Source organism: Pipra filicauda, unplaced genomic scaffold (genome assembly GCF_003945595.2).
Source record: "Pipra filicauda isolate LSUMZ 115617 unplaced genomic scaffold, ASM394559v2 scaffold465_size509821_pilon, whole genome shotgun sequence".
Classification (NCBI taxonomy): Eukaryota; Metazoa; Chordata; class Aves; order Passeriformes; family Pipridae; genus Pipra; species Pipra filicauda.
This window is the reverse complement of record NW_024104604.1, coordinates 69,582-83,527: the sequence shown is the minus strand read 5'-3', so window position 1 is coordinate 83,527 and position 13,946 is coordinate 69,582. Positions and strand designations below refer to the sequence as shown.

Here is a 13,946-nt window from a genome sequence, read left to right as displayed (position 1 = left end):
GTAAGGAAATTATCTGTTGTTTTACAGAGTACTATTTGGCAAAATTTGATCTGGAATATAATTTCAAACTTGCCATGTTCATTCTGGATTCATAAGCACTGCCTTAGGTTTGGTCAATGTGGTTTTGTATTTTAATATGGAATAGAACAATAACGGCTCTGCCTGAGAGAGATTTAGGTCTTAACCAGAAATTCAAGATAAGGAAACTCCCCATGGTGCAATGTGAGGTCACCTGGGCTGAGTAAAGATAACAGCCAGGATTCAGTAGAATGTCTTAATTTTAGGATGTCAAATTTGAGACATCTTGAAAAGCCTGGGTTTTCAAAGGACAGGTGTTCCACAGTTCTCAGAAAGAAGGCAGCATAAGTGTTACTAAAAACAATGAGCCAGCAAATCTTGGGAAAAGTGCTTTATTCCAAGAAGAAAAATTGTTTACATTAAGGGTAAAGGTCCTTTTTCCATTTTACATTAGGCACTTGAAAACCCAGCCAGCAGCTGCAAAGCATATGTGTTTTAATGATTGGATGAGAAGAGGCAGCTGTAAGGAAATGATGGCTATGAAATCCTAAAGTAAATTCTACACAAGATATTTTTATTAGTCGCTGGAAGCTTCTGTATTTAGAGGACATTCTCTCCCTTGCTGTGTCCATTGAAGTAGACAGAACTTTTCATAAAGCTGCCTTAGAATTATGATATGGCAACAGCTATAGCCGATGTCACCAGACCTATACAGAGTTGGATACTGTTATTCCCCTTGTTAGTTTATATCTGTTTTCAGCTGGGCTTCACCCAATTACTGTGTGCAACTCAAGACAATGTAACCAAAGACCTTCCTCTGTGATGATACCTGGTGCTAAAAAGGTTTGCTGGAGGGTGGGGAGGGCCAGGGCAGGTTGAGGGGTGCAAGCCACCCCTAGGATGTCTTTCTAAGATAAACTGTATTTACATTTGCCCAGTGTCTGTGTGCACTGAATGACCTTGGCCCTGACCTCACAGTGACTGTCTAGCAGGTGTGACACAGATGTACTCAGGTAGCTGCACTCTCTTTGCAGAAAGCTGTAAAGCAAAGGAGAGCACAGGCTATCCTTAACTTTTAAGAGGATCATGTACCAGATTATACATTACTTTGCCTCCATGCCTTTGTTTTTATATATCTTACTCCATGTGCCTTTTACTCCTTCTACAGAACTGCAGAACTCCTTAGGATTGCATTTCCATCCACAGCTGCCTCACTGCCTCTGTGTGCCACCTTTCCTCAGATTTTAAATCACTTTTGGAATCCCTCCAAAGGCCTATAGAAATATGAAGTTTCACATCCCATGCCTCTTCTAGTAACACCTCCACTACCTCTTCTCCCTCAGAAAGATTTTTTTTCCCAATCAGGTATACATTTGTAAACATAATGACAAGAATATGAACTCTGTGCAAACTGTGAAGTAGTTACCAATATGCTAAGAACACTTCACTGAAAGAGTAACTGGAAAAGAATGCAAAGAGATTCTCTGTCTCTCAGCTTAAGGTTTTAACTAATTTCTTTTAGCTACTGTACAATGATACCTGTGTGGATACCTTTGCTAGAACTGGCCCATTAAACCCTGAGCTCCATGCTGAACAGAATCTTTAAATCACCCTTCCTTGGGCTATCTAAACATCAGCTTTCTTGTGTATTTATGAACATCAAAATCTTTGACACATTTTAGCATCTTACTGCAGAAAAAAATACTCTCTTGCTCTTGCTAAACTCTTGTTTTGCAAGATAGTACAAAATGCACAAAGCAAATATATCTGGCTCTTCTAGGAACATGCAAAGAAACAGTCACTATTTTTTTGGATATAGCCAAGGATCTGGCTCTCCACCCTTCTGCCTTCCACCTCTGGAAGAATATGAACAGGGGGGTTCTGGGTTCCAGCCCTTTCCCTTGTGTTCCTGAACACCTGAGCAAGCACTCAACACATCCCCATAGCTGCCAGAGACTCAGCTGCAGCCAAGAATCAAAGCCCAGGTCTTTTTTTTTTTTTTCTAATGCAACGTTGGAAAACATATTTAAGAGCCTCCCCTTCACCTTCTTCCTCTCTTTTCTTCTCCCCAGGACTGTCAATTCTGTCTCAGTTCTTTTGACTGAGTATCATATCACTGGGATTGATTGCACAAGAGTCACCTGAATGCCAGTCACAATGTTTAACCTTCCATTCACCTGCACGCTCTGAGACACATGATCTTCTTCAAACAGTCACCTTATGATTTACAGGTAGGGAAAAAGTGAACACTGAGGCTGCAAAGTACAGGGCTTCAAATGAACTGAAATGAAATGTTTCATATATGCAGGCATTGCTACACACTGAAGTCCTTGTTTACAATATCTTATTTTACCTTCAACCCACAGTGACTTTATCACACCTCATTTGTAAACTCTGGGTATGAATTCTCACAGACTAAATGTATTTCATTTATTCATACTGGTAAATCTTTCCCCAAGGAAGTTGTCCTGCTAAATCTGTTAGGGCTGAGACAATGCCTGTAGCTGTGCATTAGCTTAAACAAAAGCCCTAAGAATGGGCCACTTATTTCCACAGAACCTGAACGGGAGATCAGCATCACCCATTCCCAGGAAGCCTGCACTGTCCCAGAACCAAAAGGAATGTAACTACATCATTCCAAGACAGCATTTGGGCTGATGGCAATTGGAGCCTACGGCAGTACCCTTCTTGATAGCTAAACTACTTGGCAGGCTGCTGCTGCTGCTGCTGTGTTATATGTGGAGAACAGAAAAAAAAAAGAAAAGGAAAAAAAAAAAACAACAAAAAAAGGGCTTTAATCTGTTACATAGCAGAGAAGTAAGACACAGCATATTTCAGAGAAAACCAGGACAGTAAGAAAAGAGCTTGCTAATAAACAATCACTTATGTCATGACGCTTTCTTTATATGCACAAACCTAGTCCCACCCTAATATCCAGCCAATTTCAGTCTCTGACTATCCCAACTGTGAGGAAAATTTTGGTCAAGGTGCAGACACCATTAGATCCCCAGAAGATGCAAACATGAAACTGTACCTTCTTCAGCCCTGCTTCTCTCAGATCTGTTTGTAACTCAAGAGATATAAACTAGACAAAGTGCCCTGGCAGATTCACCAAAGTTCTCACTGACTTCCTTTCCTGGTAGTCTTCTATTGCAAAAATTGCAGTTCTGTTCTCCAGACATTGGAAACAGCAACTACCAAAGACATTGAGTTTATCAAAGATACTCATTCCAGCCAAAAACTCCCCATGTCATAGAATTTACCAGATTTACACCAATTAGTGCCTTGGGATTTTCCACTTTCATTGCCTCATTCTCCCACCAAAAAGTAGATATGAGTCCCTATTATTCTCACTATCCAGTTAACAGTGCTCTTTGCTTTTAATTCCCAGCAGGATCAATTATCAATGAACAATTAACAGGAGTGCTTGAAAGTTCAGAAATACAGCCTACGAAGTAAAATATTTTCAGATGAATGCATGTCCTCTTAATCAAATTTTACACTCACCAATCACAAACTATTGCTTAGTTCTCTTTCTAATGGCCCAGACTTATACCAAAATACAAATGTTCTTGCCAGAAAGTCAGAAAGTCAACCATGTCACTAAGGCTACAGCTTTTTTTTTACCTCACAGATCAACTTTGGACTAAGAAAAGAAAAACTCATCTATTTTCCACAAAATAAACCCTGAATTTAAAAATAACACGGCTTTTAACTGTGGATTTTGTCAAGTTTTTTCTACTTTATTTTCTGTTCTTAGGAGCCACAACATGTAACGGTACAAGTGATGTGACAGAACAGATGACAGGACAGATTGCCTTGTTATCTTTCAAAAGCCAAACCACATTCAGGGGTAGAAAGAAAGGAAACTTTCTATAGTCTGAAGTACTGACACTGATTTCCTGATGAGACGAGTAGTCTCAAAATGAGACCCCGCAGAAGTGCTGCTTCTCTGTACTAGGAGGGAAAGTTCATGTCACTGCAAGTTCAAATCTCTTTCCATAGAATTGAATCTTGACACACTGTAGGTGCTGCTGGTGACTGTAGCATCAGGGCTGCCTGATCTGGGAAGCTTGGAATCTGACGATTCAGTTGGGATAACTGAGGTTTATGCAGATAATTTGTAACAATTTCTCATAGCAACTCTAGTTGCTGCCATCTGAACAGGCAGGACTCTAATTCTTTTAGATTCCTTAGCACAGGAAAGATGGGGACCTGCTGGAGTGGGTCCAGAGGAGAGCCACAGAAACAATCAGAGGGATGGAATACCTCTCCTGTGAGGAAAGGCTGAGATAGTTGGGATTGTTCAGCCTGAAAAAGAGAAGGCTTGGGGAGACCCTATTGCAGCTTTTCAATATTTAAAGGCGACTTATAAGAAAAATGGGGAAGAACATTTTAGTACGGCCTGTACGATAGGACAAGGGGTAATGGTCTTAAACTAAAAGAGAGTGGATTTAGACTAGATATAAGGAAGACATTTTTTACAATGAGGTGGTGAGACATTGGCACAGGTTGCCCAAAAAGCTGGTGGATGCCCCATCCCTGGGGCAGCACCTTCAAAGCTCTGTTCAAACTCAAAACTATTCTGTGATTCTATTATTATTTTGCTGTTTCAGTATTTGTAGCCAGATTTAATTCTTCCTTTCCCCCTGATCTTCTGTGTACTGGTTAGTGGCTCTGTGTGCACTCCCAACTGAATAAAATGGTAGACACTTGTGGAGGCACAAGCATCCATTTATCCTTTTTAGTGCTAGTGGATTATGTTAACCCTAAACACTGACAAGTGCTAGGGCACAAATAATCACATTGTAGACACTGTTCTGCATTTTCAGAACATGGAAATACTATCAAGAATTTTTTTGGATGTTGTCAAGAAGTTTTCAAAACTCAGACTGGTGAGATATTAGGAAAGATTTCTAAACTGTGTATGTCAGTCAAATGGCAACACTTGTGCTTGCAGGTCTACTGAAAAATGAGAGAGAAATTAAAGATGTTGCTCTTCATAACAGACTATAATCGAAGGGGCAAAAAATAGTTCAAATATTTATCACTAAATCTACAGAATTCCTTAAAAGGAAACTGTAGTGGTTTGAATCTTGTTTTCCCCCAGAGGCTAAGAAAAGTGGTAGACCCCAAGGGGTGGAAACCCCTGGAAGTTTTGAAGTTTTGCCCAATGGGCGCTCCTGTAAAAAAGTAAATATACCACAAGCAAACGGAAGAGATGAATTGTAGTTTGGTTGTTGAGGAGAGGTGGCCATGTTGTAGAGCCACGAGGAAGGGGCTCTGAGCCCCTCGGGGCCTCTGGGGTCTCCCAGCCCCTGGCTGGGGGGGGACTGCAAAGACTTGGAACAGTGTTAGACTGGGCTAAGTGTTTGTGATTAAGCTGGGAGATGTTTCTCTCCACCCTGGGCAGTGGAGACAGAGCAGAAAGCAGAGACGCAGCGTCCAGAGACTGGCTAAGAGCCAGGACAGATAAGAACTGAACCGGAGAAGCAGCAGAAACGGCATGTATTGCAGAAAGGACTCTTGGAAAGAGAGAGAGAGAGAGCCAGCAGCAGAGCTACAGAGTTCTGGGGTAAGAACTGTACCAGACCCCCCCAAACTCCTTTGAGACCCCTCTTGGAAAAGAGGGACATGGACTCCTATTTTGGAGAAGAGTTTTAGACATGCAGCACCGGAGAGAGAGAGAGGAACTAAGAAGCTCAAAAGACGTCCCGGAGCTGGACCGGGACGGCCAGATGGAATGCGGGGGGGGGTTGACCTTGGCCCCCCTCGCTGCTGCTGCCAAGCCTAGTAGCCTGAGACGGAGCACAGGAGCTCTGGTAGAACTCTTGAGGCAAAGGCTTGCAACTGAATGCTGCCCAAGATGTTCTGACTCAGGGGAGAATGCCCTGAGTAAGGGACTTTCACGAAGATGCCCCTGCATTTCGTGATATGCCTGTGGTGATGCGAGTCTTGTCCCTGCTGGCAGTCCACAGGTGAGGCCTTCGCTTGGACCGAAGGAGAGCCGAGGGGCTTGGAGACCCCCTTGTGTGTATTGAAAAGAAATCCAGCGATCAGCTGCTGCATGCATGAGAAGAAGAAACCTGCTGCCTTAGAAGATTCTCCTGCTGTTCAGAGACTGGAAGGGATCTGTCCTTCTTTCCCTCCTGGACTTTTTATTTGGAGGGGAGAAGAGATCTGATCCATTGTAAATACTATATGTCATGGTAGAGATAGTTGTGATCGTGTGTATAATGTGTTATAGTATTTATTTGTACAGTCACTGTAATATATTCCCTTTCCCCATTTGAAGTCTGGTGTGTTTTGTCTGGAAAAACCCATCTCACATTAGGTTGAGATGTGGGAGGGGGCTTAGACTAGGGGATTGGATTTGGGGGCTAACTCAAATCATGACAGAAACCAAAACAGTTCATATTTTATGAACTATATAGAAGTACAAATATAATATTCAAAAGTTCTTTGAACAATTTATATATAAATCATTATAAATCTAAGCATGGCATGGACAATGAAGTATTATCAATAGTTATAACTGTAATGGCTGAACCAAATATCAAGTACTTATGAAGATGTCTATTAACTCTTATAAATCGAAGGGTTACTGTAGTGCAACTGCTAAGAGTTGGTAGTCAAGTAACAAGTAACAACGTTGCCTACACCATCCAGTCTGTTCCTTTCTCAGATTTCAAAACATCTGAACTTTCCTGAAATATTTCAAACTGTGATTCTTCAAACATCTTTCTTCCAGAAAGTTCTAGCAGAGGAGAAATCTGTATTTAGAGACACCAATGGAGCATTGGCAGTGACTGATTTTGTTAAAGACAGTGGAAAACTTTCAGGAGTTTAGTGCCACATGCACTCAGTCTGAAAAGAGTAAGTACTTTGTAACAAAGTACGGGAGGTTGCCAACATTTTCTCTCTGTACTAAAATTGTTTTCATGCTTTTTCTCTTTTTTCTTGATCTACAAATACAGTATGCAATGTTTACAGGAGCTAGTTATGTATTTAGAAAACAACTTTTCTACAGCTATTAAGACACAGAGACCTCGAGCCCAAACGAAGCTCTGCAGATTAAATACTAGTTTGGCAGTATTTACTTAACTATTTTCATTAAAATGTAGGTGTGAATATTTGAAAGTAATACTCACTTTTCTCTTTCTTTTTCTCCATATTTCCAAATTTCTTGTCTTTTTAATAGGTTCATTTAAATGTATCTGGCACCTTTTCAATGTCTCTGCTGGAAAATGCAGAGAAAGTTTTCTTATGCAGTATACTACAATCTTCCAACGCAGAGGCAATACAAAATTTTAATTCTCTTTCTTGATCCTCTTTTGCTCTCTGGCTTACAAACAATTAAAATCCAGACCATCCATCTGATCCAACATCTTGCTAGAACAAAGAGATCAGAATCTGAATCCAGACAAACAGATTATTTACTGAGGCTGTCACTGTAGCAGACCTCTCTCATTTACAGTGAGACAACTGTAGTCTCCACTGCTGATACTCTACAAAGTGATAATTCTTAACTTCTGTTGGGGTTTCATAAGCCAACAGCAAATTAGGGACTCCAATTGCACATGGAGCAAAGGAGAAGGTCTACTCGACACTCAGGTCCTCTGTGTTCTCAGAGATGGCTTTGTGCTGTGTTGACTTTGGCTTCTGAGGAACCTCAGTGCTTACACCCCTTGGCAGAAGGTTTGGGTTTGGGCCTTTTTAACAGCAAAAACTTGTTGAAAAATCTTACATAAGCACCTACATTTCATTCTAGCTGATAAAAGGGAGACAGAACAAAGATGTGAAAACAGACAGTAAGTAGATTAAACAGCATGAAGAAATACTACTTATAGTTAAATTTCCTTTTATGGATGGCAGACTATTACCAGGTCTGGAAAATAATGTTTACATGTGGTTCTAACACTCTACAACTAAACATACCTGGTAACACATTGTACCAGCTTGAGAACTACCCAAACTGCCAGTGTTGCCATGTCAGACACATGTGTGCATCCTTTTTTGCAGGCACATCATAATCTGAGATATCAGAGAGTACTGTTTTTCCTGTAATTATAAAGACTGGCTTGTTTTGGCTAAAGTCCTTTGGTACTGTGAGTGGTATTTGTGAGGACAGAAACGAGGTCATAGTTCATCTCCTTAACTGCTTGTTCTAACTTATGAACGGGACAGATGGGGGGTGGGAGGGAGAACACATGACAGCTCCAGTATGTGCTCCAGAGTTCTGTTACAGCGACCAGTATTTGAACTGTTGTATACAGTCACTACAAAAAAATATGCTTATGTGAGAGTGATGCTTATGAGAGACTCCCACATACTACACAACGGGAGTTTGAGCCTAGGTGATAAGGTTGGAGGTGTGCTCATTCTCATCTTCCTCACTGGTTCCAGACTTCAAGATCAGAAGTGAAGGCACACAAAATAATTTGCCATTTGAATAGTGCTAAACCTAGGAAGAGAGATAAAAATTGCATCTTTTTCTTGGAAACTCATGGTCACCAGAAGAATTCGTGCCAGCAAACAAGGAATTGAATTAAATCCAGTGCACATTTTCAGCTAAGTGGCATTTAATTCACAATGGGACTGCTCTCCATGAGTTACCGCTGATCACATATGCTTTCCAAAGTAGGTTAAAGCTCTGCTGTTCTAGATTGGTAGCATTTCACATTCACTGCATGGTGAAAGGTTATGGTGAAAGGTTGCTGAGAACTAAGCCTAGATGGTATCACAGGTCTTGGCTTGTTATACAGAGAATTTGCTAGGAAAGGAGTGACATTGGTGGAAATCCTCTGTATTGGCAAAGCAAACAACCACACACACTGTGCATTGTTGCCATCCACCTTGGTTTAAATTCTGCGACTCAGGCTACATAGAGGGATACTATATAGCCACAACCCTTATGTTGCGGGAGCACACACAAACAGAGGGACTTAGTCCCTTCTACTTTCCCACATCAAATTCATCCCTGAGCTCTGTAGTTACAGTGTAGAAGAAGGATAGGAGAGGAATATTTTGGTCAGTTCTTTCTCTGCCTCAGTTTTACATCTGAACACAAGGATGGATAAGCTTTAGACAGTTTAACACTCTACATTACTTCATGATCCCTTTTTCCTGGATCAATTTTGTTTAATTATGAAGGCATACAAGCTTTCCTTGCTGAACTTTGTGCTTTACAAAAGATTAGTTCAATGTGGCTAAATGTATTCACTACCTTTAATAAAACTGTGGAAATAAATGAGGGAAAATATTTGTTTCCTCTATCCTCCTTCCAAGGCATTGTTGTTCTTTCCAGTGTTCTTTGGAGTGTATTTTTGGTAGGCTTGTCCAAGCTGGTTATAAGTCTTTTTATTTATAAAGAACGAGCTGTATGAGGACATGACTTTGAGTGATGCTGGATAAATAGGGACTGTCCATCAAAGCAGAGTTAACAAATGTTTATTTGTTAGAACCACTAGACGTCAGGAATTCTGCTGTCATTTCACTCCCGATATTTCTGAGCCCAAAGAAATGGGAGATTCAGGTAGGTTTTCCAAAATCAGTAATGGGTTCTGTCTGCATAACTTTTGTCTATTATTTGACATTTCCACAACCTATTTCTCCTCAGGCTACAATATTTCACTGTTATAATCTGCCAGTGAAATCCTTCCTCTCCCAGTTTCCAAGTCAGTACCTTTACCCAGACAAACCTTCACCAGTCTTACGCAGGTTTGTGTAGCATAAACACAGTGGTGACTGCTGCAGTGTTTATAATATTATTTTTATAACGGTCTATAAAGCTGACATGCACCTTCAGCAAAAGGTTGTAACACACCTCCTGACATTCTGTTCAGCTGTTGTTCCACTCACAACTCCCATTGAACTATGTACAATGTTTTAGGTGTGGATGTGCCAAAACGTCACAGGGAAGCACTAAAACCTCTCACTACTCTGATTTGTTGTATTACAGCTTAAAGCCATAATAAGGCTCTGAAAGCCCTCAGTAGCCAAATGACTGTGACTCTGATATCTCTTGGGACAAAGAAGAAGCTTTCAAGGCCAGTATAGTCTTTGCCACACACAGATGCGGGGAACAGGAATTCCACGTGCCCTAACACCAAATGATAGGGAACAGGAATGTAAGGCAGAGCTGGCCACAGCCTGCTGGAGGCCATGGGCAGAGCCAAAGAATACTCAGCAATAGAATTCCACTATCTGAAGCCTGTTCCAGGCCAGTGTGGCAGTAAAGGGCTACAGTAACCACAGTCATAACCATAAGACAACAGAGAATAAAACATTAAAAACATCTCAATAAATTGTAGCATAATGAGCCACTGGCTTTCAGACCTGTCTGGAAAGGCCTGGCACTTGCTCATCTCCACCTTCCACGTGACCTCCCGTGTCACCACAGTTCATTTGGCAGAACTGAGGGCACAAACACTCCCTGTTCCACCACAGCACAAAGGTCTATGCTCTATTCACTGTCTGTGAATGCTTCAAGGCACTGCTTGAAAACAGGTGTGAGGACCTTCAGAAAGCTCACAATTTACCTCCATCCTATAAAATTTAGTGGGTGCTGAAGAGTACAAATGCACTTACTATCACAGAACAGATTTTTTATCATTTTTCTGCAGAAAAAAAATAACCTCTCCCAAATCCTTTATCCTTTAAGAACTCAGACATATAATGAAAGCCATGAGTCATCTGGAGCTACTACAGCCAGACTAACATAACTGCAGCTTGACAACAATGGTGCAGCAATGAAAACACACTCATAAATATTTTTGTCACCTTGGTACCTTCTGTGAATGGGGAGCAATGCAATCACAGTTTGACATCATGACTGGTATCAGTTTGTGTTTTGCCTAGGTTCAAGAGATATTGTCATAAAAGTTACACAACTGTCTGCCAATAATTATTCTTAACAGCAAATTTAATAGAGTTTTGGCATCCATACCTGGAAGCCTAGAACTTACATAGCTTCTCCTCATGTATTCCATGTGCACTTTGAAGGATAACATCACACTCTCCATCTCTCCTTATAGCTTCAACACCTGCAATTTTGCATAAAAATAAGCTGAGTCTTAAAAGCATAAATGAATTTGCAAAAATCAATAAGGACAATAAATTAAAGTTGGCAAAAATAGAGCAGGGGTGCTGTGAAGACCATTAGCTTTCCAGAGTACTGCCTAACTAATCTAAGGCTGAAATGGAATAATCACACTTTAAAGAGCAGATTACTTACTAAACACTTGCCTTTTTGTTGTTTTTTTTTTTTTAATTAAACATACAGTCTTAGTATCCAAGGCATAGTTTTAAGGTAATAACAATATCCTACCCCAAGTAACTAAAGGGCAGTGAAGAAACAGGAAATCCTGTCTTTGCTGGCATAAGAAAGCAAGTGAATGGGACTATCCTCAGCCCAGCAAAGCTTCCTGCCTGGTAGCACTGAGAAGCTTCCTCGTGCTGGACCAGTCTGGGATTAAACATTGGAGTTCAACTACCAAAACTGTCAGTCAAGAACCTTTCAAGCAACCTAAATTCATATTGAAGTGCTAAAGGAAATGCATGAAATAGAAGCAAGTCATTCAGTGTTCACAAAAGACAGCTGATTTAAAGCAAACTACATAACCTGTTGCGTGGGTGGACTTTTATCTCATGTGGGTTTGGTTGACAGAGCAAAAAATGTTAGCCAATACAAGGTTAGAGGCCGTCCTCTGAACAGATGCAAGTGATAACCCTGTGAGCTCAGCTGTCTGCTCCAATCACCTTGCAAATGATAGCGTGTTTCCAGCAAAAATTACAGGAATTTAGTCAGTTTGTTTGGACTAAGTGAAATTGCACAACTATATAATTCTGCACGCAAATGCTGTGGAAGCACTGTGGAGGCTTCCTCATAGGGGCTTTAAATAGAAGGTACCAGAACTCTATAAACTCTCCCCAAACAAAGCAATGCTTCCATTTCTAGGGAGTAAATGTGGCCCAGCAATCTTTCTTTGCCCTTGGTACCACATATGTAACAAAGGTAATTCTCCTTTAGTATTTATTCAGAATCTTAAAATTTGGCCAAGTTAAGAGTTTCTGACTCCTCAGTGAGGGGCTCGCAGTACCAAGTGTCATTTATTTTAAAGGCCCAGCTCCTGGAATCCTGTGATCATCCTCCCACATTTCATTTACAAATGTAAAAAGCACAGGGGATGCTGGTGTTTGACAGTACTCTAAAGCTGATTTATATGCTGAAGGCAGTCTATCCATGGCAGCACGGAGCTGCACACAGACAAATTCACCCTGCTGCACTGTTCAGCATGCTGATACAGCAGGTATTGACACAGCATGCACATATATCACAATATTGATACAGGATACAGCAGGTAAGTTTCAAGCCTTCGTAACTCCCCAGGGAAGCACATGAAATAAAAATCATCAAAAGAAGAAAAAAGATTCAATGAACCCTGCTTCTCTTCTGGTTTTCCTGATCTGGGACGAGGTTCATTAGTTCTGAGCAGAATGCCTGATCTCTGCCAGTCCGATAGGAGACCATTTGGCTGCAAGCCTAGCCTGCCTCTACCTGCAATACTGCCAGCTCCTGCTGTCTTTAGGCCCTTTATCACTTCTTCTTTAGCCTGGAAGGGCGGCGTTGTCAGAAACTCTCCATAACCAACACTAAACGTCACTGCTGAGTGATGTGAAGCACTGGCACAAAGGCTGAGCACCCACAGTCCTCTGAAATCCTCCTGAACAGATCAGAGAGATCCAGGGTGGAAAACTGAATCTAAGACACTGAGTAAGCAGAAAATTCCTTCAACACCAGGCTACCGGACCATTCCTCAAATTTACCAAAGCATTTCAGCAAAATGCTCTACAACCTTTTTAAATGCCCTATGGTGCTGGATTACTTATGGCTTCCCACTATTGCTCCCATTAAAGACTTCTGTTAGTGCATTATGCATACAGAGGTCAGACACTCTGAGAACAGTGTAAATGGAAAGCATTCTGGATGAAAAACAGGCTTAATGCTGCTTTTTAGCTACAATTCAGCATCAAAGTCCTGCGTGGGGCAACTGAGGCGGGCAGCATGGTGTGATGTTCTCGTCCGACAGCAATGGCAAACACAGCAGTATCCACCCCCGAGAGAGGCGCACAGCACGGTTCAGCATTTCATCATGCGGGTGCTCACATGGAGCAAGGACCTACTCTGAGGAGGGGGCGGAGGGCACCTCCCGCCCCCCCCATGCTCCGCGCTGATGGGACGTCAGCGCGGCCGCATCCCTTGCGGGGCCCCGCAGGATTTCCTGCCTCCGCAGCCCCTCAATTCCTGGAAGCGATGTCTCCCGAAGACAGGAAGGGCGGGCGCGGCGCCGCCAGCTGCACCGAAGCCCCCCGTGAGGGGATGCGGCGACCCCCGCGCCCCCTCAGAGCGGAGCGGCGCGCGCACAACCCCACCTCCCCCCACCGCCCCCCCATCCTCCCCGCGCGCTTCCCGCCGCCGCCGCGCGCACGCAGGCACCGCTGTAACGGCCGCGGCAGCGGCACCGCGTGCCGGGGCGCGCTCACGTGACGGGGCTGATTGGCTGGGGCGCGCGCGCCCGCTCCGCTCGCGCCGGGCCGGGCAGGGCAGGGCGGGGCCGCACCCGGCACCGCACCGGGCATTGGGCACCGCGGACACCGCTCCACACACAGCACCGGGCATTGGGCACCGCGGACACCGCTCCACACACAGCACCGGGCATTGGGCACCGCGGACACCGCTCCACACACAGCACCGGGCATTGGGCACCGCGGACACCGCTCCACACACAGCACCGGGCATTGGGCACCGGGCACCGCACACACCACACGCAGCGCCGGGCACCGCACCGGGCACCGCACCAGGCACCGCACCGCGCTGGGTCACTTCTGTCCCGCCCCCAGCGGGTCCCGCTCCGCGCTCAGGTGAG

At 43.1% G+C, this 13,946-nt stretch overlaps 1 protein-coding gene across 4 annotated transcripts in view; it reads left to right on the top strand.

The window, feature by feature from the left end:
- Positions 1-13,614: 13,614 nt before the first annotated feature.
- The window catches only part of RHOBTB1 (Rho related BTB domain containing 1), a 56,801-nt gene continuing 56,469 nt past the window's right edge, over positions 13,615-13,946 (top strand). For all 4 annotated transcript variants that reach the window (XR_005565363.1, XR_005565362.1, XR_005565364.1 and 1 more), the window contains exon 1: positions 13,615-13,941. The gene's annotated coding sequence lies outside the window, so the exon portion shown is untranslated. The remainder of the gene's footprint in view (positions 13,942-13,946) is intronic.